This window comes from Macrotis lagotis, chromosome 6, assembly GCF_037893015.1.
Source record: "Macrotis lagotis isolate mMagLag1 chromosome 6, bilby.v1.9.chrom.fasta, whole genome shotgun sequence".
Taxonomy (NCBI): Eukaryota; Metazoa; Chordata; class Mammalia; order Peramelemorphia; family Peramelidae; genus Macrotis; species Macrotis lagotis.
Genome location: NC_133663.1, coordinates 8,686,746 through 8,714,462, shown reverse-complemented (window position 1 = coordinate 8,714,462; position 27,717 = coordinate 8,686,746). Strand labels below are relative to the sequence as shown.

At 44.5% G+C, this 27,717-nt stretch overlaps 1 long non-coding RNA gene across 1 annotated transcript in view; it reads left to right on the top strand.

Annotated features, from left to right (window-relative positions):
• LOC141490593 (uncharacterized) overlaps positions 1-26,663 on the top strand; it is a 159,703-nt gene extending 133,040 nt beyond the window's left edge. Inside the window, exon 3 of the long non-coding RNA XR_012469280.1 lies at positions 20,499-26,663. This is a non-coding gene — a long non-coding RNA (uncharacterized LOC141490593). The remainder of the gene's footprint in view (positions 1-20,498) is intronic.
• Positions 26,664-27,717: the final 1,054 nt, after the last annotated feature.

Sequence of the window (27,717 nt, the reverse complement as noted above, 5' to 3'; positions counted from 1 at the left end):
GAGGGCCCTGTTTGCCAAACTTGACCTCATGCTCCTCACCTGTGGCCTTCCATTTCCTACCTCAGGGACTTGGTCGTGGTGATCTGCCATGTTGGGAAGACATTCCTGCTCCATCTCTGCCTCTTAGAACCTCTACTGCCCTTCAAGTCCATTCCAGTGCCCCCTTTGATGTCCCTGACCCCTAGTGAATTGTGCATATTTTTCAGGGTTGTCCCCTCCACTCTCAACTCCTAGAGGGGGAAGGACCCCTGACTGCTTTTGTCTCTGCATTTCCAGAGCCCCAAATTTATAGATTGATGGTGAGCCTTGATCCTCACATGGGGAGCAGTTTTGCAAATCTATCCTTGTGTTCTCTCAGACTTGATTTCCTCCATTTTCCTTTGAGGGTTTCAGAAGTGGTTGGTCATCATTGTGGTGATGGGAGACATAGGAGAGAGGAAGAAGAATGAGGAGTGGGAGCTTTCAGACCAAGAGACTGGGGCAAAGCTTGTGGGACACATATGACTAGTCTATGAAGAACTGAAAAAAAGAAAAAAGTAGGGTGGGGGTGGGAATTCCATGCTTCAATGTAACCAAACGAAGGCTCGAAATTCAGGGAAGAGGGGATGATTTGTATTGGGTTTGTTTGCTACTCCACAAGCCACTAACTGGTGCTGTTTTAGGGTGCCTTCTGTGTTGAGTTTCATCCTGAGAGGAAGGAGCCCTGGAAGATAGGGGTCTCTGGGGAGCACTCATAAGAAGTCGGCAGTGACAATTGCTGATGCTGATGGGGTGTGAAGCAGAGGCAGCCCGCTGGCAGAGGGAAGTAGAGGCATTGCAGAAGACATTGGATTCTCTTTGTCTGCCTTCTAGGGGGGGCCTCCTAATTGAGATGCTTAAGGGGGAGCCCTTTCCTCCTCTATCTGTCTAGCTTTCTTTGTGTGCTGTACATCCTAAGGGGTATTCAAGGCATTGTTCTAAATCGGTCATCACCGGGGCATAAGCAGAGACTAACTGGCTACTCTCCTCAGGCCAGGCAGAGGTCAGGTGGACAGACCAGTGGACACTCCCTTCCAGGAAGCATGCCTGCTGGGGATACAGTATCCAGGGATCACTTACATGCTGAGGGATATTTCTAGGGAGCCAATGCCGGAAAAGGGCAAGCACAAACAGAGTAATCGGATTTCAGAGCTGGAAGGAATCTTGAGCAATCATTGACTTCAGTCCTGGAGAGTCAGAGGACTGGCTCTTCAGGTTTTGGCTGGGGTTTGGGATAGTTAAGAGAGTCTGTCTCTACCTAAAAATCATTGCTTCTGGTTCTCCTTCTTTCTTTTTTTATATCTTAAGGTTCGATTGATACCTACTGCCATCTCCAGGTATCATGTACTTCCCCTTCCCCTTTCCCCTTTCCCTTCCTCCTAGCCAACATTTTCTTGGACCAACTTCATTACAACTTTTAGAATCTTCCATATCCATAGTCTGCCATGTCTCTAAGGAAAGATGCCAGCCTATTTCCTCATCTCTTTTCTGGGGCTGAGATTGGTCCTTCTATGCACAGGGTTTGACTTAGTTTGATTCTGACTTTCCTGCATATGAATGTAGTCACTTCTCTGGGTGGGCTTCTTTCACTCTGTCAATGCTCAGAGATGAATTCTCATTTCTTTGTGACCCAAGCAACAGCCCAGTTAGTCATTAAGTGTAACGTCCCCAGCCAATGAGCTCCCATTTTGTTTCCAGTTCTTTGCTCCATTCTGTTGTAGTTGCGTTTTTTTCTTTTTTCGATCGTCAAATAGTCAACAGTATTTATGAAGTCCTTATCTTGTACTGTACATTTCTAGGCACTGCAGATTCCCAGAGGCAAAAATATGGTTCCTGCCCTCAAGAAGCTTACCTTCTAATGGGGGAAAATGCTATGTGAATACATTATCTATCCAGTGGAAGTGGAAGGGACTATCATCAGGAAAATCCTTCACTGTGGCTCATTTTATAGGCATGTTTCCAAATGGACCAAGGAAAGTAGCAAGGGAGATAAGTTAGTACCAAGGAAGGAATGCTACATTTGTAGTGGAAGGAATTTTACTCAGTTTACTCCTCTGATAATGGGGTATTGCTTAGATGACCTTTAATGTTCCTTCCTGCTCTAGAATCATGATCTTCTGGGTCTACCATTTTTGTCACCCTCCTGTCACCATATTTGTTGTCTTCAACTCTCTGGAGGAGAGAGGAAGAGCTCAGCTATAAATCTGTCTCAACAGAAGATGTTTCTGGTAACAATATTTTTGCATACAGATGTTTTAATAACCTCTTTCCTGATGATGGGTGGTAGCCCGCTACTCATCTTTTATCAGGACTTCATGTGTGTCTGTGAGTCTATGTGTTTATATGTCTATATCTGTGTGTGTAGGCAGGGGAGGGGACTAGATTTTAAAAATAAGTAGAAAGCTCTAGAGAAGGTCCTCATGTCCCTCTTAGAAGCCCTAACATAGAGCACTTGATAGGTTGACTTAGGTTTCCTGGCAGCCTCTCTGTACTGCCCACAGAGCATAATGAACAATTATTACTTGAGAAGGAACACTGCCCCAACACTTCCTTTAACCTCGATGAAGCAGGTCCCCTCTGTCAACATAGGAGAGTCTGATCTGTTAATCATCCCCACTTTGCCACCCAGAGGAAGAGCTTGTGGCTCCCTTCAGAGCCACTTCCCAGGCTGGAGGCTCAGAGCCAACAAATTTTTCATCTTCATGATAGCTTATCAATATCTTCCCCCTAATGGCTCAAGTGACCATCTGCTTGTGTTCTCACAACCTTGCTTAAAGCCCCATGGACCAAAGTGGGCAAATGGTCTTAGGGATCCAAGCTTTAAGAGTCTAAGGGAGAGAATTCTGAGTGGGGAGTCAGAAGCCTAGAATAGTAACTGAGGTATTTCCATGCCTTAATTTATCAATGCTTCACAGTATTGCAGAATTTCAGAATAGAAAAAAAGAATTTTGAATCAGGATCATAAAGTTAGAGCTAGAGGGAATTTCAACAGCCACCTAGCCCACCCCAGACTTGTAAAAGAATCTGCTCTACCACCACAGCAGCAGCAGTTTTGCAAAGTACCACCCAATGTTATCTAATTTGATCCTCAGAACAAACCTGGGAAGTAGGTACTATTGTAATTCTCATTATGTTTGTTGTTGAGGCATTTCAGTGATCTTCAAATCTCTGTGATCTCTTGGGGGTTTCTTGGTAAAGATAATGGAGTAGTTTGCAGTTTTATAGAAGAGGAAACTGAGACAAACAGGGCTCAGAATCACAAACTAGTAAGTGTCTGAGGCCATACATGATCTCAGAAAGTTGAGTCTTCTTGATTCCAAGTTCAGCAATCTACCCATTGGGCCATCTAGAAGTTTGGTGACAAAAAGGCATCCAATCTTTGTTTGAAGACCTCCAAGAAGTTAGAAGACACTCTGTCCTTAAATAACCTTTTTCATCTTTGATAATCATCAATCTATCCATGATAATAATCCATCTGTCCACCCAACCATCTAACATCCTTCCATGATAATAATCCATCTATTCACCATCCATTCACCCATTCATCCACCATCCATCAATCCATCCACCTACCATCCACACATTTGTCCAACCATTTTCCACCATTCATCTACCCAACCATCTAACAACCATTCATGTCTGTCCACCATCCATTCACCCACCATGTAGTCATCAGTCCGTCCATTACCATTCACACAGCTGTCTGTCTATCTATCCATCCACCCATCCATCCATCATTCATCTACCTAACCATCTAACATCCATCCATCCATCCATCCATTCAGATATCCATTATCCTCTTTCCATCTTCCTTCCCCTCCAATGCCTACATTTTTTGGAGCATCTATTTTGTGCCAAGCAATGTCTTGTTGCTGAGAAGACAAATTAAAAAATGAAATAGTCTCTTATCATAACAGGAAACTACATTCTAGTGCATGGGATAGCAGGTAGAGTAAATACAGATTTAGTTGTAGGTCAAGATCTGAGGGTTCCTGGTATGAGATACTTCCAGGGGCTGAATCCTTTGCCCAGTGCAGGTTGTCAGCCACCTTCTCTGCATTTAAATCTTAAAGAGGCACCAAGAGTGCTGAGAAGTAGTCCAGAGGTGGTCCAGAGGAAAATAGCTGGTTTCTATCAGAGACAGGGCTGGAGTTGACTCTATTCCGACTCAGAGGTCTGCTCTTTATCAGCAACTTGTCGATGCCTTCTAAAGCAAACACCAAAGCCTTCATGGACCCAGGGAGAAGCAGCTGGGGCAATCAGGACAGGGTCCTGTAGGGGTCTGCTGTCATTACTGGGATGGTTTTCTTGACATCCACCTTGAGAGGTAGGTGTTGCAGTGGTTTAGTATGGGGATTGGAGTTAGGAAGACCTGAGTTCCAATCTAGCCTCAGGCTCTTCATCAACTGTGTGACTTTGGACAATTCACTGTACCTGTGGCTAGCACATTAATAAATGCTTGACCTTGCTGCTGCTTCTGTCTTATTCTTCCTAGTTCTGCTCTCTGGAATCAGATTGAGACTTGATCCTATCTCAAGTGTTGGCCTTCATTTACTTGAAAATAACTATCCTTCCCTCTCCCACCCAGGCTTTTCTGCTTAGAGGGAAGAACATTGGTTCCTCTAGTTGCTAATAATGCTGTAAACCCTAGTTTACCTATCTACAGATAGAATTCTCTTTTACCTCCTTTTCTGTATTGCAAAGGGACATTCTGAGGATAAAAAGGGATGCCAAAACACTTTGTAAATGAAAGTAGTTGATAAATGCAAGCAAATATTTTAAATCAATCTCAAGACCTTGAAGTTATCCTTGAATCCTTCTGGTACTTGGATATCTAAGGCCAGGGGATTCTCTTTTAAGTCTATCTAGTGGAATTCTCCTTACTTCTCAACCCCATCCCTAACAACCACTGTGCCGGGGCTTTGATTACCTAATATATAAATAACTGTCGCTGTTCTCCACAGCTCTGTCATCCAGCGTATCCCCCCAACCTCTCCATCTCTTCAGCATACAGACTCATGGTCCTTAAACAGGTAGCCTTCCCCTTCAAAAGACATCATTAGCAATAACCACATCATCTAGGAGGTCTTATCCTATGTCCATTGTTCTCCAAGGGGGTTTATGGGTGGTTTTAGGGGGTCAGTGAATGAAGATGGGGCACAAATTATTTTCATTCACTTCTACCTGAAATTGATCATTTCTTTCCATTGGGAATGTAGGAATCCAAACCATTCCAAGAAGGGGGTCCCTAGGCTTCACCCCTGGTATGGTGGGTGACTGACCTTAACTCATTATGAGGTCCAAGAAAAATTGTTCTGCTTCCTTGGGACCTCGCTTATTAGCTCTGTGTGCCTGAACAAGTCATTTAATTTAATTGAGTGTCCTCCCCACCTATAGGAAGAAGGGATCAGCCCAGGTGGCTTTCATGTCTAAGGCAATGATCCTGAGCAGTTGAGCTGGGCTGACACTGGGTGGGACTTGCTGAAGTTTTTCACCAGACCAACACTGAACCCAAGAATTCTTTCTCTATTCGAAGCACCCCCCCCAGACTCAGAGGATCTCTGAGCAGAGGTGCAGGAAGCCTCTCCTTTCTCTGGAATCAGTGTTGTATAGGATGAGGGTGTGGAGGACCCCAGCCCAGAGGGCCTCTGATTCCTGAACAATAATCCTGAAATGAAAGGCAAGGTACAAGACAGTAGCAATTTCCTCCCTCCTCCTGTCTCCCTCTCAGAAAACCTTGGTTCTGAACAAATTCATTCTTTGTTCTTTCCCATGTTTCATTTAAGGAGATCTGATTTGTGATGTCAGAAAGGATTGGCTTCCTGACTCCCCTGCAGGTCTCTCCCTCCCCCATTTTCCACTTCTCAGCCTTTGGGGGGGCCTCTTAACCTTTGGGGGGCCTCTTGCTGTAGCCTTGGGCCTTCCCAAGAGCCATTGCCTCTTGCCACCAGTTCAATGTGGGAGGGGGTCCATCCCAAAGCGGTCCCCAAAGTTCTCGTTTTCATGTGCGTTGTGTGTGCGTACATTTCTTACGTACGTCTGTGAGGAGTTTGTGTTATTATGGGTTCAGGCAGCCGTAACCATGGTGAAGAGACCTATCACACAGCATTTTTCTGAGTCAGTTTAAAATGCTGACAATTAAATATACCGTACTCTTTTAAGAGATCCATCAGTCTCTTCCGTTGCCATGGGGACCAGAGTATATTTAGAAATGTGACAAGTACACGGAGTTCAATTGCACTTTTGCCAAAACATAGTTTTGCAGCTAAAATTGAATTTCCTGATTGAAGCTCCAAGGGCTGTTGGGGCCAGGCTCCTTTCTATACGTTATTTGGGGCAGGGACGGAGATGAGAACAGTCTGTTCAGTTCAGGAGATGAGGAGGCTTTGGACAGTGACACGGACAGTTATGTTCAGGGGAGCCAAAGAGCTGTCCCCCCAATACTCCTGGAAAGGAGCTTCTTGAGGTCACTGGTTCAGCAGCCTGGCTCCTGGTCACCCTTAGGTCTCCACCAGGCCACAGCATCAGGTCCAGAGGCAGGAGCCGGACAGTCGGGGTCCGGAGCATGATGAGACCATGGATTCAAAGTCTCAGTGGCCTCTGAGGCCCCAAGTTTGGCCAGAACTTCCACTCCGAGCTACCTCTACATACTGGCTAGGGGGTGGGGGGCTATGGAGGTGGCATATTATTCATCCCTTGGACACAGTTGATATTTCCTTATGTGGCAGCAGCACTTCTCTGCCTTCAGATTCTACAGCTTCCATTCTGGGGCCCAGAAGTCATTATCAGGACTCCCAAAGTCCATCTCCCCACCCCATGTTTCTCCTTTTTTGCCGAGAATACCAGAATTCTGGATTTCTCCAGGTCACTCTGCCTTTGCCCCCATTTCAATGTTTGGAAAGTCTTGTTTCTATCTCCATAACTCATCTCCCTAACACCCCCCTTCTTTGGATTCATAAGAGCAGCACCTGCTGGCTCCCATCCCTGACCTCCCAAGAACTGTGGCCCGGGCCTCCTGTGAGGGGCTCCAGCCTCTAACCCTCAGAGCCATCCTCCAATCGGCTGCCGATCCTAAGACCACCTCAGAGTCTAGCACTGCTTAATTCTGGATGCCCGGGTGGTCCCCATTCCTTTCTCAGAAGTCCCCTAGAGGGGGGGAATTGGGAGCCAGGAAGACCTTACTGCTGGATGACCTTTGTCTGGCTCAATTTCCTCAGATGTAAAGTGTACTAAATATAGCATCCACTTGGCAGGGTCATTGTGAGGATCAATAAGTCAATATTGTAAAGAGATCAGCACATGCCTGGCTTCCTTCCTTCTTTCCTTCCTTCCTCCTTCTTTCCCTCCCTCCCTTCTTTCCTTCCTCCTTCTCTCCCTTCCTTCCTTCCTTCCCTCCACTTTCCTTCCTTCCTTCCTTCCTTCCTTCCTTCCTTCCTTCCTTCCTTCCTTCCTTCCTTCCTTCCTTCCTTCCTCCTTCCCTTCTTTCTTTCCTCCCTCTTTACCATCTTCCTTTTCTTTCTTTCTCCTTCTTCCTTTCTTTTCTTCCCTCCCTCCCTCCTTCCTTACTTCTCTCTCCTCTTCCGGGACTGTTAGGCAGGTGTTAGATGGAGCTGCCTGGAGATGGAGAGGCTGGTCCTGTCCTTACTCATCCTCTCCTGGCAGGTTTGTCTTGGATGGCATCTCTGCCATTCCCCCTTATGTATCCCCAGTGCTGACATTTACTGGATGCCTCTGGAGTCTTCTGATTGAACAGCATTTATTTTGTACCCCCAAGGGGGGTCTAGGCTTAGAGATATGAGAGAATCTTCCTTTTTCAGCCCGGAAGCCAGGGTCTCAACTGAAGGCTCCATTTCAGGTATCTTCTGTTAGGTACCCCCTCCATTGGGTCTTTTCTAGAGGACAAAGGTCAAAGCAGGGAAGGGTCTCTGCTCAGACTTTTTGGCTCAGTTGGGTTGGGGGGCTGGGGTCTCCAGAGACAGTGGGAGGCAGGTGGGAGTGCTCAGCCCCCTCTGGCTCCTCTTGTTCCAGAGCCCAAAGCTTCGGGGGATTGTTGTTACTTCAGAGCATTTTCTTAGGATTTGCATTCTTTTGTTTGTTTCTTTCTGAAAAGACTGAGGAGAGGATGCCAAGGTCTGGCTCCTAAGAAAGATGGGAAGGAGTTTTGAGTCCATTTAACTCACTCATCATTTTACAGATGAGGAAACTGAGCCACCCAGAAAACATCATAGGATCACAGATCTGGGCCTGGAAGGAAACTCAGGTAGCTCAGACATTTTTTTTTTTTTACTTAGGCATTTGTTTTCTTACCCTCACAGGCTCCTTATTAAAAAAAAATAAGCAAAACAAACAACATGCTCTTGGTGGAGGAGGCCAGTGTGGAAAGGGGGGGGGCGCAGTTTAAAAGCCAGTCAAGATGCGTCTCAGTCTACACTGAGGGATGCAGGTCCCTCCCCTGCATCCTCCATCACTGGTTCCTCTGGAATTATGATGGGTCATGACCTTCATCTCTGTTTTTAAAGTCTTTCAACATTGTTGGGCTTTCTAACAACCTTCTCCCTTTTCCCCAGGAGGAAACTGAGATCCAGGAGGCTTATAGAATAAGGTGATCTAAATCTCAGACGGACTTAGGGTTCATCTAGTGAAATCCCCTCATTTTACTAAGGAGGAAAACGGCAGATGATTTTCCCAAGATCACTTTAGTAATAATGGTTAGAAGTGGGATTCGAACTCTCGTTGCCTGAAATCAAAGTCCCTTTTCCTGTGCTCTCGGGATGGTTAGGCCCATGGTAATTTCCTGCCTTGATCCTTAGGAATCTTAAAAGTTGTTTCCAATGTTCCAATTGGATAATTGTATAATATTTATTATTCCCCACAAGTTGGAGAATAATAAAAGCTCTTGTTGTTATAATGAGGTGGGAGGGAGCGCGCCGGCTTCCAGGCTGCTTGAGGATCATCCCTCGTCCCCTTGGACAATCTTTTCCACCAGCTTCCAGGCTGCTTGAGGATCATCCCTCGTCCCCTTGGACAATCTTTTCCACCGGCTTCCAGGCTGCTTGAGGATCATCACTCGTCCCCTTGGACAATCTTTTCCACCAGCTTCCAGGCTGCTTGAGGATCATCCCTCGTCCCCTTGGACAATCTTTTCCACCAGCTTCCAGGCTGCTTGAGGATCATCCCTCGTCCCCTTGGACAATCTTTTCCACCGGCTTCCAGGCTGCTTGAGGATCATCACTCGTCCCCTTGGACAATCTTTTCCACTTTGTTCTTAAAGAAAACGAAAGCGAAAACCATTTCTCTTCCCTCTGCACCCCCCACCCCGTCCTGTGCGTATTTGTTCTCCCTTCCCTCCCATTCCCTGTCTGTGACTTGTCTTGTTGAGACCTCAACCCTCGCTGCCCTTGGGGCTTCCCTGTTCAGGACAGGGGAAGGCAAAGGGACCTGTCTGCTTGTCCTTGGTGGCCAGTGGCTCCTGCTGTCCGGTGCTGTCCAGTCGGTGGCTGCACTGCAGAAGCCTGCCTTCCTCCCCCAGCCTTCTGCCCTTGGAGAGGGAGGCCGGGTGGGGATCCTTTCCATACTGGCATTGGGGATTCTAGAAGCTTTCATCTCTTATGTCAGTTTGTTCTCTTGTTCTCTTGCCCTTTCTGCTTGCTCTCTGATCTGGCATCCTTACTCTCTCTCTCTGGGGGTAAACATTTGGAGGTAGAAAGCCTAGAGGCTTTTCCCTGTTCTGGCAGTGCTGATTCAATCAGTCAACCTGCATTTATTAAGCACCTATTAAATCTAGGCTTTAAGCTGAATCCTAGGATTATCTAGAATAAAGTAGACCAGTCCCTATCTTGAAGGGGCTCCCCAGAGTTTTCCATCCATCCACTTGCCCTATCTTTGCTTGGGGGTAAAGCGCCAATGGGGCATTGGCTAGGTAATCTGGGGAGGACTAAAAAGAGAAAAGCTTGGGATCCCCATGTCACTTCCCCAACCAGCCTCAGCATTGGGCATCCTGATAATGGATAATAGTGTTATTTTCTATTTGCTCTTGATTTGCTTAGGACACGTAGTAGCTTCCTTGTTGGTGCCCAGCTTCTCTTTTCTAGGGGAGGAAACCTTAGTACTGATGACACGTGTCCAAAGGCTGCCAGGTAGTCAAGACATTGGCTAAGCCGCTCTGACTTCCCAGACCATCCCCAGGTTCCAGAAGCCTTCCCAATGACTTTCATTGGGGTCACGCAGACACAGCAGGGATTCTTTCTGGGGTCAGGAGACTAGAATGAATGACTCTGGAGGACTGCTCTGGCCATTAAGGACTTCTGATTTGGGGAATGTCCTCCTTTCCCACCAATTACACACATCCTTCCCCTTCTCCCTCTCAGCCTTCAAGAACTGGAGTAAGATGGGGTCACCTGGCCCACCTATTGCTTTATGTTTTTTAAAATTTAAACTAATTAATTTTCATCCACATGCACATGTATATTTTTAAGTTAGAAAATTTCCTTCCACACTCCCTTCCAAGGCCCCTTCCCCTCAGCTAACAGGTTGGCATTGTACATACATATTCTGATAAACATCTTCACAGATCAGTCATTTTTGGTATGAGCCATTAGGATTAAGGGAAAGAGATACATAAGAGAGAATTTCTGTAAAGTGTCCATCAGATTCTGAAGGGCTGGTTTTTTTCCTCTGTGCGTTTTGTTTTGTTTTTCTTCCTCTGGATGGGGATACTATAGTCCATAGCTGGTCTAATATGATCATTCTAGCTCCCTGGACTGCCCAGGGGATGGCCCACCTGGTGCTGACCAGAAGCTCCAGGAGTCACTGTATTGAGAGCTGTCAGTGAGGATGGCAAAGGGTGCCCTGGAGCCCGGGGTGGTTCTATTCCTGAAGGGGATATGCTGTTGATGGTCAGAAAGATCCATTAACTCACCTCCTTTGAATAGGTCAGCCTCTGCTCTGGGTCCTAGGGGAACAAAGAAGAAGAAAAAAAATGATGCAGTCCCTTCCTTCCAGAGCTTAGCCTCTAATGGACTGGATCCTGAATGAGTCCCAGGTCTGGCACCAAAGAGAAGGGAAACCTCTGTTCCCTGGGACAGCCCCTCACTCACTCATCCCCCTCCTGTGGCTTTTCTTGAACCCGCTAAAGGTCCTCAGCAGCTCTTGGTCAGTGCCCTCTTCTCTAAGTTCACTCTCCTTGCCCCAGACTCTCCAATTTCTCTGGAAAGAGAAGGGAGAAAAGAGGGGATGCATTATGTAGGCATGACTAATGGCTACTTCAGTCAGTGGTCCTGAGGCTGGACCTCCAGACTGAGGGAAAGAAAAGCCTATGGGACAGGCATTCATTGATAGGCCCAGGGATTGCCCCCAAAGATCTTTGAATCTGGACAGTGGACACCTTATGTTGGTGAGTCATAAAAGAGACAGAAAATGCAAAAAATGCCCTGCCTAATTTTCCACAGCACTTCAATAAGGGTTGAAGAATCTTTACCTGTGTTATTGGCACCTCCCAACTCTGTGAGGTATGCGCTGTTATTATTCCCATTTTACAGATGAGGAACCTGAGGCCAATAGCACAGAAAATACCTACAAAGGAATTTAGTTGTCCAAACACGTGGGAATCATTGAGCTTTTCTGTGCTTTGTTTTGTTCATTTCAAAAAGAAGAGAATTGGAAAAGATTTCTCAAATTGCTTTCTATTTTAAAAGTATATGATTTTTAGAACCTAGCAACACATAGATCACTATGTTAAGAAAAATCAAGGGGATACAAAAGATTTGGCTCTGTCCTCATTTCTTTCTCTCTCTCTGTCCTGGGTGGAGATCCCTTCTCTTTTTTTCCCCATCTTATAATAGCATTAAGGGTTGAGTTTTCCCATTTAATTCATCAGTGGGTTGAATTTAGGGTTTGAGATAACTAATATGGAAAAATGGTCTGGCAGGATTAAGAATATCTTAGAAATGAATGCAGAAAGGACTTGAAATCTGGGAGAAAAATTGTGATTATTTTCGCTAGGCATTGTTGCCAATAATGAGAGTTTTTGCCACATACATAATTGAATAATTAGTATAACTGTATACTTCCCTAAAGAAGCTTAGCAATGTAAATTGTGTAAATCACCCGACACAAGCCGGAGACCAGAAGGGCTGGGCAATTATGTCAGCTGCCAAACACTAGTCTTTGCCCCGAAAGGCTGTCTGTGGTGGCCACAGGGCACATTCGTTTAGAGCATCACAACTTATTTTTAACATCTGATAGTGGAGCATGGTGAGACGGTGAGGATGACCATGTTCTTGGGCTTAATAAATGTTTGATCTGTCTGGCTATAGCAATAATGAGCAGCGGGAGAGAAAAAAAATACTTAAAAACCCCAATGAACAAAACATCCTGAAGGCTTTTTTTAAGAATTAAAAAGTGGAAAGAAGACAACTTATAGATGAAAACTGGAAAATATCTGTAATCATTTTTATAAGAAACTCCTCTCCATCAAGGATGGCAAAGCTGCTAAATTTGGACTGTCACATTTAGTCCTCAGTGTGCTACAGGAGGAATCCTAAATGATTCTGAGAAAAATTAAGTATTGGAGGAAAACAATTTTTAGTCCTGCCTGAATCCTTAATGTGTATAGCATCCTGGGGTTTTGTGGAACAAACAGAATTTGGGAAATGGGAGGCAAGCCTTCAAGACTTTTCCAATTCTGATTCTCTCCCTCCTTCTTCCTCCCCCTTCATAGCAACACGTTCTCCTGCATCTTCAAATGTCCAGTGTTTCTTTGCTGATGACCACGGTCTTGGTCACCTCCCTAACTTGCTGTTTGTTTTTCCTCCCTTCTTCTCTGAACTCTTTGGATTGCGCTTTGTTGACTTTAAAGCTTCAGCTCCATCTGCTTCACTAGGTCTGTTTTCCTTCCCATCACTGATGACTTCAGAAGGCTATGCTCTGGCCATCTAATCTTTCTTCAAGGGAGTTTGGCTGTGTAGTGGATAGAGCTCTGGTCCTGGGTTTAGGAGGACTTGATTTCAAATGTAGCCTCAGACACTCTTAGCTGAGTGACCTTGGGCAAGGCACTTAATGCTTTCTGCCTCAGTTTTCTCATCTGTTTTATGAATAGGAGAAAAAAATAGTGAACCCCTAGAGTATCTTTAACCCAAAATGGGACCACTGAGAGTTGGACATGTCTGAGATGCCTCAACAATAACAAAGCAACAATCTTTTTTGGAATACTGATCATTCTTTTTCAGAAGGGCTCACTTGCCTCATGCTTTCTTTCTCCCTCATTTTGTTCTTTAGTTTCTTCTTTCTTTTCTTTGTTCCTCCCTCCCCCTCCCCTTCCCTTCCCTCCTTCCCTGACTTCCCTTCCTTTCTTCCTTCCCGTCCTATCCTTCTTCTCCTTTTCCTTCTCCTCCTTTTCCTTTTCTTTCTCCTTAAACTTTTGAGCACTCATCCCTGCTCTTCTTCCCATGATGGGCTCCTTTCAAATATATCCTTTTTGGTTCTTTTCCATTTGCTTATCTTTTATTTCTAGGGTGCATTATCTTAGGGTATGAACCAATTTATTCCTGCCAGGCTCCTCTAGGCCCCCCCCCCCACCCCATCCTGTCTTCACCTAACATATCACTTGGCTCCATCTTTGTAACTCAGCTCTTCCATCATCTTCTTCCTATCAGTCCCAATGCCCAGCTCAGCTTATCTCTTTGTTCCTTTTATTCTGAACCCTCCTTTTCTCATTCTCATTTACTGCTGCCACTGGTTTTCTTTTTGACAAAAGTCTTTCTTGGATAAGTTTTGACAAAAAATCCTTTCTTGGATAACTACCATTTGGTTTTCTTGTATACTGTTTTAAACTTTCCAGCTGCCTCTCATCATGATAGTGGGGTCTTCTCTTCTCACCTCCTTCTGTCCCCCTTTAACTTAAATCAGCGACTATGTTCTCACCCACAACACCTTCTTTCACCTTGCCGGGACCATGGCAGGACTTGGATTTCTTTCTGGGCTGTCTGGTGCCTTTTGTCTTTGACCTGGTCTCCATCCTTCATAGTCAGAGACCTCCTGGAGGATATTGACACATTTCAACATATTCCAGCAGTAATTTGGGGTACAAGAATTTATTTCCACATTTCTTGAAATCCTGAGATTTCAAATTGGAGTTGAATTGATCTGTGTTATCCCTACTACTTTGGTACAGCCAGAATTTAAGCCCCATCCCCTTCTATTCCTAATGAATATGATTACTATTTTTCTCTCTCTAGTAGAATGGGGTGGTCTTTGCTCATTTATGGACTTTTCAGTTCCCATAATCACTCAGTTTGCCTTTGAATAAGAAGTGTTGTATATTATGTTCAATTGAACTTAAAGTCAGGAAAGCCAGTGTGGGACTCTTACCTTGCTTGACAACCCAATGACACAATAGCTCAATATTTGCAAAAATCCTCTATATAGATTATTTCATTTTATCTGAGAAAGTGTTATGATCATCATTATCCCATTTTATTCCAATTTTGTTATCCCAATTCCAGCCTCAAAAACTTGACTAGTGAATATCCTGAAGTTCAATCTTTCAGGCTCCAGGTCCAAAACATTACACTCTCTCTGGAACCCTGGACAAGACTTGTTTACTCTCTTCTCTTCTCTTCTCTTCTCTTCTCTTCTCTTCTCTTCTCTTCTCTTCTCTTCTCTTCTCTTCTCTTCTCTTCTCTCTCTCTCTCTCTCTCTCTATATATATATATATATATATATATATCCATCTCTCTCTCTCTCTCTCTCTCGATCTATCTATCTCTCCCTCTCTCTCGATCTATCTATCTCTCCCTCCCTCTCCCTCTCCCTCTCTCCCTCCCTCCCTCCCTCTCCCTCCCTCCCTCATTTTTACCATCTATAAAATATGCGTCATAAATGCTGTACCAGTGACTTTTTTTATACAGGGTCTCTCTGAGGGCAAATGAGAAAATATAGGAAAGCCCACTGACTGCATTAGAGCATAATATAGATTTTGGCTGTTATTAATCTCCATTCATATGTTTATAGATAAATATCCTCATAAGAAATTGCACTTTCTACATTAGGGCCAAAGCAATTTAGGGTTTAAAAAAATCTGATTAATTTCAGTACAATCATCCAGGATGTCAAAAGATCTCAATGTCGCTGATGGATGCTGACAGGTAAGGAAATTAAAATCAGAGGGGAAGCAATTAAATACTGGCAAACATTCCTTTAATGAGACAACCAAATCATTCATAAGTGATGGAATTTGTTGTATTGCAGATCAGCATCTTGGGTGGGCTTAGGTGTTAAAGTATTTGGTGACCCCCTTGAGCAAAGAATAGGACACCTTTGTCTTCAGTGGCTCTGTGCCAGACTGATATAGTTCTAAGTACATTTGTGGATAAATTTTGGATACCCAGATTCACAAAGATAATTTTAATTAACCATCCCCCCCCCACAAAATAGATGGGGGTCTTTTTGCTTTGGCCTTAGGATATACCCATAGACCTATATACATCCATAGACTGAAATTACCTTTATGGGAAGTTGGAAAGGATGACCTCCTTACTTGAAGATAACCAACATCCCAATTGATTTTGATGGACTAGAACATAATCCAATTAGATAAAATCTAAGAGGGATAAATAAAAAGGCTCATATGAGGTTAGAAATTCTACTCCATAAATATGTTACAGAAATCTTGGCTACATAATAATTTTATCTGAAAAAAAGAAATTCTGGGTAGTTCAGCAGATTTCAAGGTCAAAAATGAGTCAATAGGATGAATTGGTTAAAGAGTTTGTGATGGTGAAGAAGATAGAGATAAATTGGGAGCATTCTCTAAGTGATTTTAAGTAGACTTGCCCATTCAGTCTCATCTCCACTGAGCGTATGATTTCAAACTAGTGAAAATTTACAGGAGAGTTTGAATCCTGGTTGCAGGATTTTAAATCCACCAGAAACAGTACACTCCCCCACACAAGCTCCTTTTCTGTGCCAAGCAAGGCGGGTATTTGCAAGCAGCTCTTCTAGGGGCCTCAGTTTGAAGATATGCTTTTGAATGGGGTGAGAGATTCAAGAGTAAAATAGCAGCAGCAGTAGTCGATGCAAGGATTCCATTAGATAGGGTTTTGTTGGGATTCTCCAGGTCTTCTCTAAAAAAGCATGCGATCTTAAAATTAGAGCTAGAAGGGACCACAGAGGCCCCCAAACAAGGACTCCAAATTAGAAGCCTTTCCTGATTCCCACTCCCCCTACCCAACAACAGAAAATAGTTGTACCTATTGACTTTCTCTTTATAAACATGTATCTGCCTCTAGAGAATAGAACCTACCAGTTCCATTTTGGGTCTTTCTGTCTCCAGGGCTGAGTCAGTTGCTGCAAGGGTAGATGAGCTCTCCTTTCAGGATGAGGTCCATCACAAATATGGCTGGGACTAGGTGGCTCCTCATAAAGGCTGGATGATTTATAGAGACCTGGGGGCTTAACCCTTAAGTATGTCTTAAAAGACCCCCACCCTCTCCCACAAGAGGCTGCTGCTACCTGGGGAATCAGAAAAGGCTTTTTGTAGCAGATGGTACTTTAGCTCCAAACCTTTCAGGAAAGTTGAGATTCTAAGAGAGGACCTTCATTCCAGATTTTATCCCCTCTTCTTCTTTTTTCCCAAATGATCCTTAGTGTTTTACACAATGTAAATTATTGGTTTTTTGTGGAAATTCCAAGAAGGCAGAGAGAACATTTTCCAGAAAAACCATAAGAAAAAAAAATAGCACCAAGGCTAAGTAACTGGTATTCTCAGGAGCTGACCCTATCTAAGCTGATTGTTCCCTTCCTTGGGAGGTTCTCAGGTTGGAATGTCTTGCTTGAATGACTGTAAAGTAGCCTGGCTTACCTTCCTCTAAGGTAAGGAAAAGGCGGATGAGGCAGGGGTGTGACTGAGGGACCAGGCCATGCTCTGCTCTGGCACTGAAGCCATTTCCTTACTCATCAGCCCTGGTGTTCAGGCTGAGCATCCCTTGATGTCTTGGAGGTAAGAGTTGTGTTGGCTGGATTGTCAGTGACTGAGTGGGTCAGTTCAAGACTGCAACATTGACTCTCAGAGCATTTGTTCTTTAGGAACGATGGTGACTAGGGGCGTTGTGACCATTGCTTAGAGCCTGTGGTCATGTTCCTCCTTGAGTATGGCTCTAAGCTGCCATCATCCCGCTTGGTCTTCCTTGGCCAGTAACAAGCTTGGGAAAGGCAGATGCAATCCTAGTTGAGCTCCCCTTTCAGGGTGAAGTCCTTGACAAATCTGGCTAATAGGATAGAGAAACCTCAACCCTCAGAGCCAGAATGAGAAAGTCTCTTTCTCATTAAGGTGAAGGCATCCGGTAGGGTTGGGAGGTGGCCCCAGCTCTGAGGCCTCTTTGAGAAAAGCTCCCCAGGGCTCACCTTCCAGGCTGTGGAGTTTGGGCTTGGGTTCTTCTCTTGTCCTGCCGTGTGGCCTTCTGGTTAGACCACAGCTAGGGGCTCCTCTCCCCTTTCACTTGCTGCACTCTGAAAATGCTCAATCACCCGTGATGCTCACCATCATCCCTTTCAGACTTCGTGGGGGACCTCCTCACACTGGGAGGGAGGGAGTTTCTGGTGCTGGGTCATAGTTCAGTGACACTGTCTTTGGATCCCCTGCGTTCCCAGCCATGTGTGTCCTTCTCTCTCCCCTGCCACCCCCTTGTAAAACTTGGTTGCAAAGATTGGAAACTCCCCCAAACTACTACATCAGTACAGTCCGACAGTATTGAGGGGATGTTCTTCCCCCATAATCCTTCACTTCTGTGAAGAAAGAACTGAGGTGTGTGGCCTCCTCATTCTTTCTGGTCCAAACCTGGCTGGTTAGAGTGTATATAATTGCACAATATGCACTTCATTTTTGTGACCGTTGTCCTTTGTTTTCTCTGCATTTTCATCATTCACTAAATTCTTTTCCTGGTTCCATGGACTCGCCTCTGCATTGGTTCATATTTCATTATTGCTTCTCTGTATTCTTCACAGGCAACATTATTACATTCTATTTTTGATAAAATTCTAATAGATACTATGTTTCTCCATTTTCCCAATCCAGAGTGTATAATTTGGTTTTTATATCATTATTTCAGTGTGTACAGAAATCTATCATTTTAATGGTGTACCTGTCCTTTGAAGGTCATGTTCAAGTGTCTGGGACTTATTCAGTGTTCATCAGGAGTTTCTGGGGTCAGATAAATTTATTGTCTTATGAGCAACCAGGCAATAAGTCTCCTTGTGTGTCCTTAACTCAGGTGTTCCTTGGGTAGCAGACATGCCATTTGTGATTAGACCGTATGTTCTAGGTCTTTCCTAGTATAGTGAGATCCAATGGAACTTAATCCTTACTGTTATATAGAACCCAGGGTCATATTCGTGCCTCTGTGGGACATTGGAGGAGGGCTTTAGTGTAGACTTTTAAAAGAGAAGTTTCTAAGTTAAAACAAAATTTTTTTTCCCCTTTTTTTGTAAATGATAGCAATGTAACATGGTTGGACACCTATGAATATTTAAAAAATTAGCAGAAATGGCCACCAACATTTATTCGTTGGATAAACATTATTAAACTATTTGTATATGCAAAGAGCTTTGAGAAACAAAAATAAGACTTGGTCTTTGGGAAGTTGACAGTACCACATAAAACTGATAAAGGAGAGCCGTCAGACACATGCTGGAAAGCTTCTTGGTGGGACATCTGCTGCCTTGCCTGGTTTCAGTGCCAGATACCCCTCCCAGGAGAAATTCATCACTTCTAATCTCATGACCTGGCTACTACCCCTCTGCCCTTCCACTTCCCAATGCTTCCCTTAGAGGGCAGAGTCTGGACCCCCCCCACATCCTACCAGCTTGTCCTGTCTGGTTTCACTTTCAAGGAACAAGAAGCCTGGTGTTTGGTCTCTTCCAGTCACCCCCAAACCCCATTTCCTGTCTCCTTTTCTGTATCCCCCCCAATACTGTAAGCTCCTTGAGGACAGGGAACATCTTTCATTTTATTAATTATATGCCCATTAAATAGCATAGGTGCTGATTGAGTGTTTGCTGGGTTGGAATTAGGAATTAGGGGAGGCTTCAAGGAACAACTTTTTTTCTAGACTGGGTCTTCACAGAAGGAATCTGAATGATTCACCCAAAGAACTGAATTCTAAAACTTGGATTATCCCTGAGTGTGAAGTTTGTGACCTTGGCTCTTAATAGATTCAAGGGTTGTTGGAATTCATATGATCTGCCTCTTAAACCCTAAAGAGAAGATCTCCCCCCCCCCCCCCCGCAACAAATGGTGCTTGTGGAGAGGTCAGTTGGCTGCTGCCAGCAATACCACACAGTATGATAGGGTAGTCCATCAGTAGTTATTGATTAACCACTGTACTGTGCTAGCCACTGGGGTTCATGATCCCTTGTGGGATTTTCTTGGCAAAGATACTGGTTTTCTATTTCCTACTGCATCTCATTTTACAGATGAGGAAAGTGAGGCAAACAGGGTGAAGTGACTTGGCCAGGGTCACACAGCCAGGAAGTGAAGTGTCTGAGGCCAAATTTGAACTCTGGAGGATAAGTCTTTGTGATTCCAAATCTGGCACTCTTCTCACTGTGCCACCTAATCCATTGTGGGTAACTCATCATCAGGTGTAAAATATAAAAATGAATCTTTCCTTGACCTTAGAGAGTTTTCATTTAATTGGGGAACCAACTTCCCCCTAATATCTTCATATACAATATTTCTTTTGTCATAAAACCAACATTTAGTATCTCTTGTTTCCTTTGAGCCTTATGTGTTTCTACATGGATCCTTTCCCAATGGCAAGATATTCTCTATGGTTGCTTTCCATGTTGGATGGATCTTGTATGTATTTTTATGGGATGTTGTCTTTCCCATTAGATTGTAAACTCCTTGGGGTGGCTAGCTGGCTTAGTGGATAAAGCACCGGCCTTGGAGTCAGGAGTACCTGGGTTCAAATCCGGTCTCAGACACTTAATAATGACCTAGCTGTGTGGCCTTGGGCAAGCCACTTAACCCAATTTGCCTTGCAAAAACCTAAAAAAAAAAGATTGTAAACTCCTTGAGGGAAGAGATTATTGGGACTTTTTCTATGTATTCCTAACCTATTTGTATTGATGAATCAATTGGTAATTGGTCGATTGATCAGGAGTCCCCAACTTCAAACCGGCTTTTTGTCATTTATTACATGCCCCTGAGTGCTTTAATTCCTCACTTGACTCTGGGTTTCTCCAATTTTGTATTTTAATGGTTGGCCTCGCTTCTCTTCCAGCTTCCAAGCTACATTGCAATGGCTGTCTTTAGCTGGAAATAGGTCAGGGCTGTCTCCCCCGTCCCCCTTTTCAGGGAGAGGTGATCTTGATACTAAACTGAACAGGTTGCTTTCTTATTAACAATTAGTTGATGTTTGTAGTTAATAAAGGCCACTGGGCTCCATGCTCTGACGCTGATGCTCTCCCTCTTTCATCTACAGCCGTGAGCAGAGTCATTTGCTGATTCTGGTGACCCTGCACTCTTGCTGCCCCTGCTCCTGCCACTGCTGACCCTCGAGGTAAGGACTTAAGTGCCTAGATGAGATGAGATGCTAGAAGGGCCATGTTGGTCAGGGTTTCCTGGGGGAGGGTCCATCCACCTGCTGCCAGAACTTGATCACTGGGAGTTCAGCCTGGGGGACTTGGACCCTGTCTGGGCTCATCTCTCTCTCCTTTAGAATGGAGGGAGATGAGGAGGTCTCTCCAGTCCCTTGCAGTGCTTGACATATGATCTTGTGACTTTGGAATATTACATGGGGGCTAAGAGATATTAACTTCTCTTTGTCTTTACAACAATGAAAAACATCTTAACAAGCTATAAGGACAAACAACAACAGCAACGAGTGTTCAAAAAGGTCTTCTACCAGTCGCCGTAGATCATGATTCATAGAACACCATCCATATGACATTTTAAGATTAGTCAAGCACTGTGCTTTTCTTATCTCATCTGATCCCCCAAAGAATCTTCTGAGGTAGGGGCTAACTCCATCTGCCTGATGAGGAAATGAAGTGAGAAAAGTTAAGTGACTTGTCCAGGGCTACCTAGCTAATCAATGCTTAAGGCAGGATTGGAACTCAGGTCTCACTGGTCTGGCTCAGTGCTAAACACAGTACTGCAGCTGCCTAGTCAGCATAGGATCAGAGAGTTAGAGATGGACTTCAGAAAGCATCTGGTCCAGCCCTGTTATTTTAGAAAGGAGGAAGCATCCGTGGGGATACACGAGTTGCCCCAATATCTGCAGCTATTAAATCCATCTGTAGTTGGCATTAGTCACTGTCCAATGGATGAGCTTGAAAGGAGGGAAGGGAACCCACCCCAGTGAGTAGCCCACAAGACTCATCATTTCACATAAGCTCCTCTAGTGGGGTTTTAGGTGTTTGGGTCCAACACATCCAGAGATTGTTGCCCTAGTCTCGCTCCCCCCCAAATCATGCCCTCCAGATGGACCTTAACTGGTGAGAAAAGATCAGAGAAAGGGCATTTGGGGGTTTTGTTTGAAAGGAGCACGTTCGTCATCACATTTTGTAAAAGGCCAGCCAGCCTGTGTCTGGCAACAGTGACTCCCCTTAGGGAAATACTTCTGAGAGCAGTAGAAAAATATGAGAAATGGTTATGCTTCCTGTTTTTCCCCCAATCATTTTAAAGAATTTTTTCTTATATAATTTCCATACTATGATTTCACTTTGGACCAAATAGAATTCTTCATTTTTTAAATGGAGACCAATTGAGTTTGTCTGACAGACTGACATCTCTTTCTTCCTCCTTTTCGTCCTCCTCCTCCTAGCTAGCACTTCAAGATGTGCAAAGATGTTATCTCTGTTGTTTGCAAGAGCCCCACAATCTGAAATAGTTTTACAAAGAAATGAATTCATTCCTTTGGTGGAGGAGACCCAACTGGGAAGGAGCCTCCCATTGTGGGCTCTAGGTGTCCGTTGGATAGGGTGTAGACAAGGGGGCCTGCCTACCAAGCATGCATGACCAAGAGGGCAACTTGGAAGAAAGGGAGATCAAGACAGATGTGGGTCACTGTAAACACTTAATACAATTTGAGTAAAACCAAAACAGAAAGGAACTCAAAACATAAACCTGGTGAACTCATCACAAGTCCAAGGTGTGGTAACTCAAAACAAGGTTGTTTTGGAAAGATTTAGGTCCTGGGGAGACCCCAAATACTATGTGGCCGTCTCCAGGTTTCCATGTGGGTTACTGGGGTCAGATCTCAGTAGTGTGATAACTATAATGGATAATTTTTCCCACATCTCTATCCTTATTTAACACCTGATTATTAACTCGGACTAAGGTACTATTTCAACAAACGTTTTGAAGGGCACTCATAATCATATGAACGTGATAGAATTTTGTCACCTGAAAGAATTCAGGATGTGATGTTTCACCTGTTTAATGACCTTATAAATAGCCCAGACTTACTGAAGAGACAAGAGAGAGATTTTTCTATTAAATGTCTTCCTGCAATGTGTTGCTGGCATCCAGAACTGTTTTATTTTCTCTCTCATAGTCAACACAGTGGTTCAGTGCGTAGAGCTTCAGGCTTGAGTTCAGAAAACTTAGTGCAAATCCAACCTTAGATACTTACTTATCACTTAACTTTTGTCTTACTCAGTTTCCTGATCTATAAAATGAGAATAAAAATAGGTCCACAGGCGTGTGATGACTTTACCATAAACTATTTGAAAAGCACTTTGCACTATATCAAAACATATAAATTCTAGTGACTGTCATCAGTAATGCTGTTATTGTGTCTACAACTTCAACACAATATAAATATTTATATTAATAACATTACTACTGTTAGTAATATTTACTTTGGACAAAAACAATTGGCTTCATTTTAAATGAGATTTTGCTTCTTCTAGTCATTATTTAAACATGCCTTGAAATCCCTAACTCCCAGTCCAGTGCCAGGAAAACCATAGGTTCTTGTTAGTAATTGATTGATAGACAGCTGTTTTCAGGGTAATGATGAACTCAGAAATGATGGAGTCCATCCCCTTTAGCAATGTAATCAGAAACAGAACTCGATTCTGGATAAGGGCGGCTTCTTATCCCCACACTCCAAAATGCTGGCCGTCATAGGTCTCGGACCAAAATTAGAATACATGCAGTGAGTCTCAAGCCACTGAAACTTTCCCAACTGGTGGTATGAGTTTTGGAGGAAGGAGCATGGATCATCTTGGAGTGTGGGGGGAATCTATATCTACATCTATCTCTACCCATATTACTTTCACCTCTATCTATGCCTACATCTACCTTTACTCTACCTCTGTCTGTGCCTCTGCCTATCTATCTCTGACTCTCTCTCTCTCTCTCTCCATTTACCTTGAACTCCATCTTGATCTCTATCTTTCTATCTCTCTTCTTCTCCCTTTATCTCTCCCTCTCTCTGTCTAGTCTATAAAGCCTCACCAGCTTCCTCTCACCTGATCTAGGTAGTTTGATGAAGCTGGAGCTCTCTGGAGGGCTGCATGAAATTATGTGGAAGAGGAGGGCTGGGAGAACTTCTCCCCTCCTGGACAGGCTCAGCTCCGCCAGGGATGTATGTGCTTATAATCTGTGCAGAATTTCCAGCCCATGGTTGTCCCCTCGGAAGCTCCCAGCACTTCTTCTTGAGCAGTGGGTCGCCTGCCCCTAGAGATATGGTCAGGAGCCCCATTGGCTAATTATCCAATGTAATGCACTATTTCCCCTGGCTGGGGACCCTTGCCCCTGATTTGATGGGCTTAGTCCTCCACACTGTATCTGTCCAAAGCCACTTTTTCTTGAGGTTTGTGATGGCACCCCTTCACAGCTTAGAGCCACACATCCAGTGACCTGGGCCTGCAGGAGTCCTGGCCCCGGGGCAGGGCCTCAAGCCCCTTGCTGATGTCTGTTTTTTGTAAAAGTGATTCCTGAGCAAGGAAGGCCAGGGCCCAAGTTCTCCTTAGCAACTTGTCTCTTGGGCCAAAGGGAGGCATTTGTGGGTGATAGCACCCGAAGGGCTCTCTTGGATTCACTCCCATTGTGGGCAGAGGTTTAGGGAACAAGCTCTGATGTGGTATATTGAAAAGATCACTGGGTGGGATTCAGGAATTTTGGTCTCTGGAGCTCAGCATGACTTGGGAACGTGATGTCGTTGGTCTTGGCCTCCATTTTCCCACCTCTACAGTAGTCCAGTTGGAATGGAAGTGTTTCTGCTGGAAAGGACTTTGATTCTGAAGTCAGAAAATGGGGATGAGGACAATTATTCCACCTAGCTCTTATGACTCTTGTGAAGATGAAGGAAGTTAATATGTGGAAAGGAATTGAGGGGCCCAGTGGAAAGAGTCCTGGTTCCTGGTGTCAAGAGGCTCTGAATTCAAATGCCACCTACTACTTAATAGCTATATGAACTTGGATGAGTTAGTTAAGTTCTTCTTTTGGATCTTAATTTCCTCTTTTATAAAATTAGGGGGAGGGGGATCAGACAGGTGGTCTCTGAGCTCTCTTTCAGATGTAGATTCATGAGACTGAGAATTGTTTAAGAAAACCTTCTTTTGGGTTCCTCTTTGATTCTTTGTTCTCTTTTTCTGAAGTCTTTTTCTTTTTTCTTAAAAAAATTCTTCTCTTTTGTTTTGAAATCACCCAAATATATCCCTTTCCCTTCTATACCCAGAGAGCCACCCCTTGTAACGGAGAATAAAAAAGAAACATGAGGGGGGGAGGGAGGCAGCCCAAATTAGCACATCAAGTGAGTCTGACAGTAATACATATATATAATTTGCAATATTCTTCTCCTGTAGTCCCTCGGTCTGCCAAGAAGGGGGAAGTGCCTTTTCTGAGGTCTTGTTCCAGAGGAGCTGGAGCCCCCAATGGCTATCAGCATCAGTGCATCCTTCACTGTCTGCCCATTGTGGGGAGCAGGGGAGGCGAGGAAGGAGATTATTGGGATGTCCCAGCAGGAGGGCATCTGGCACCTTGTGGTTCAATCTCCTTTAACAGTTGAGGAAATGAATGGAGGTTAGAAAGGGGGAGGACCTGGCTGAGGTTGGAGAGCTGGGGCTAATGCAGGGCTCCTCAGGAGACCTGATAATGCTGCAGGTGAACTCTGCTCAAGACAGAGCCACCAGCTCTCAATCTTTGGATGAATTCACCTCTGTGCAATTATATTTTAAGAAGTGAACTTGGCAGAGACTGCCTTGAGACTCATCCATTAAATGAATGGGGCAGCCAAGTTCTGTGTCCCTCCCTCTTGGGGGTCAGATCCTTGGGCCTTCATCTTACCTCAGCCTGTGTGCTGGTGCCTCTTCCTCTTCCTCCCATGTCTCCCCAACCAATGTCTCTCCCTGAGTTAGGGCCAGTAGTGCCGGCCATCACTAGCTGGGCACGTTAATAAACAGCGAGACAGAAAGAGGAGGATGGATTAATCAGTGGGAGAGCCAGGGCTTCATTACACCACGGTTGAGCTTGTTCAGGGTTTGTCATTCCCAGCATGGGGGAGTCAAATGGGTGTTTCTTTACTCCTTTCTCAGTCACCCTGGCTTTGGGGGTTATAAGAGAGTAGCGATCCCATTTCCATAGGCTCCTGCTTTTCAGTACAAGGAAAGCAAGGAAGGGGACAGCCCTCCTTCCCTCACCCTTGCTTGCAGGAGCGTTGCCTTGGTCCTAAGGACAGAGGAGCCAATTATGGGCACCCATGTCCTAGTGCCTGCTGCATCCCGGGAGCTGTCTGAGATGCTGGGGTTCCAAATACAGACATGTGACTCTTTCCTGCCCTGCTGAGCTTATATATTCTCTAGGAAGAGACAATGCACTTGTGAGTCTTATTTATTTCTGGGCATGCTTTGGGACAGGGGGCAGGGCAAAGGTGCCAGTGGCAATGCCACAGAAGAGGAGCAGGAAAGGGTTCCTGAAGGTAGAGGCTGGTCCTTTCCCAGAACCCAGCTTTCGACACCCAGGCACTGACATCCCTTTGTTATAGTTGAACTAGTGCCTCAGGCCCAACCACAAGGTGGGCATCATGTGAGGAGCTGGGGATGGAAATTTAGGCTCACATTGGTCTCTGCTCTCACTTCTGCTTGTTGGGTTGGGGGGAGGAGATGCAGCTATGAACAGGTAAGGGAATCCATAGTAGAAACAGAATGATGCAGTGCCATCAAGAAGGTGAAGGGACCAATGGCTGGGGGGGGGCGGTGGGGGAACTTGACATTTCATTACATGGGTACTAGGGAGCTCAGGAAGGTTCTGGAGCAAGGAGAAGGAAGAGTCATGGACAGATTTGGTTTGGCAGCTGGTTGAGCACAGATTGGAGTGGGAAGGGATTGGATGCCAGAAAACCAATTAGGTTATTTTATTAATGAAACTTTGAATGAAGGTACAGGCTCTGCAAGTGAGAAGAAGATTGATAAGAAGAGCAACTGGCATTTATATCATACTTTAGAAGGTTTCTACAGCAATTTGTCACTTTTTGCCTCTCAAAACAATCCTGGGACGTGGGCGGGATGGTTATTTTTTATCATTTAACAAATGAAGAAGGTCATCATTCCAATGGATACCCAGCTTGAATCTTTTTTAAATTAATTTTTATTAAAGATATTATTTGAGTTTTACAATTCCCCCCCCCAATCTTGCTTCCCTCCCCCACCCCCACCCTGCAGATAGCATTCCATCAGTCTTTACTTTGTTTCCATTTTTTACCTTGATCCAATTTGGGTGTGATGAGAGAGAAATCATATCCTTAAAGAGAACAGAATTCTCAGAGGTAACCAGATCAGACAATAAGATATCTTTTTTTGTCTAAATTAAAGGGAATAGTCCTTGCACTTTGTTCAAACTCCACAGCTCCTTATCTGGATACAGATGGTATTCTCCTTTTCAGACAGCCCAAAATTGTTCCCGATTGTGGCACTGATGGAATGAGCAAGTCCTTCAAGGTTGAACATCACTCCCATGTTGCTGTTAGGGTGTACAGTGTTTTTCTGGTTCTGCTCATCTCACTCAGCATCAGTTCATGTAAATCCCTCCAGGCTTCCCTGAAATCCCGTCCCTCCTGGTTTCTAATAGAACAATAGTATTCCATGACATACATATACCACAGTTTGCTAAGCCATTCCCCAATTGACCAGCTTGAATCTAATGATACAATTGAAAGAACCTTGACTTTGGAGTCTGAAGACCTGGGTCCTGATCTTCCATCCCTCTGTCTTTGACCCTGGCCAAGTCACTGGAGTTTTCTAGATCTCAGTTTCCTTATCTGTGCAATGATATGGTTTGACCTGGTGAACTGAGGCACTTTCTGGTCCTCACCTGTGATTTGGGAATCCTGTGTCAAGGCTTCTACTACCTTATTAAGCCCCCTCCTATCAGCTGATGCTTAATCTCATCAACACTTTAGCATCACTCTGCTCCATGATCTAATTCTTCCTGTTCCAGGCTAGAGAGCAAGGGCAGACTCTTTTTGTCCTGGGATTGTCATGCCAGAGGTGGGTCCCTCCTGACAAGCTGGGAATAAGCCTGGATGGCAGATTTAGTACCTGCTGAGAGAGAACTCAGCTAGAGATTTTCAAGCCTGGTAGAAGCATAAACCTCTGATGAATTAAGCTGCAAACAAAAGGACTGGACCAGGCATGTGGACATCCCCTTAGTCCTCCACATTTTCCTTTCTCTCTTCCTTTCTTCTCCCTGCA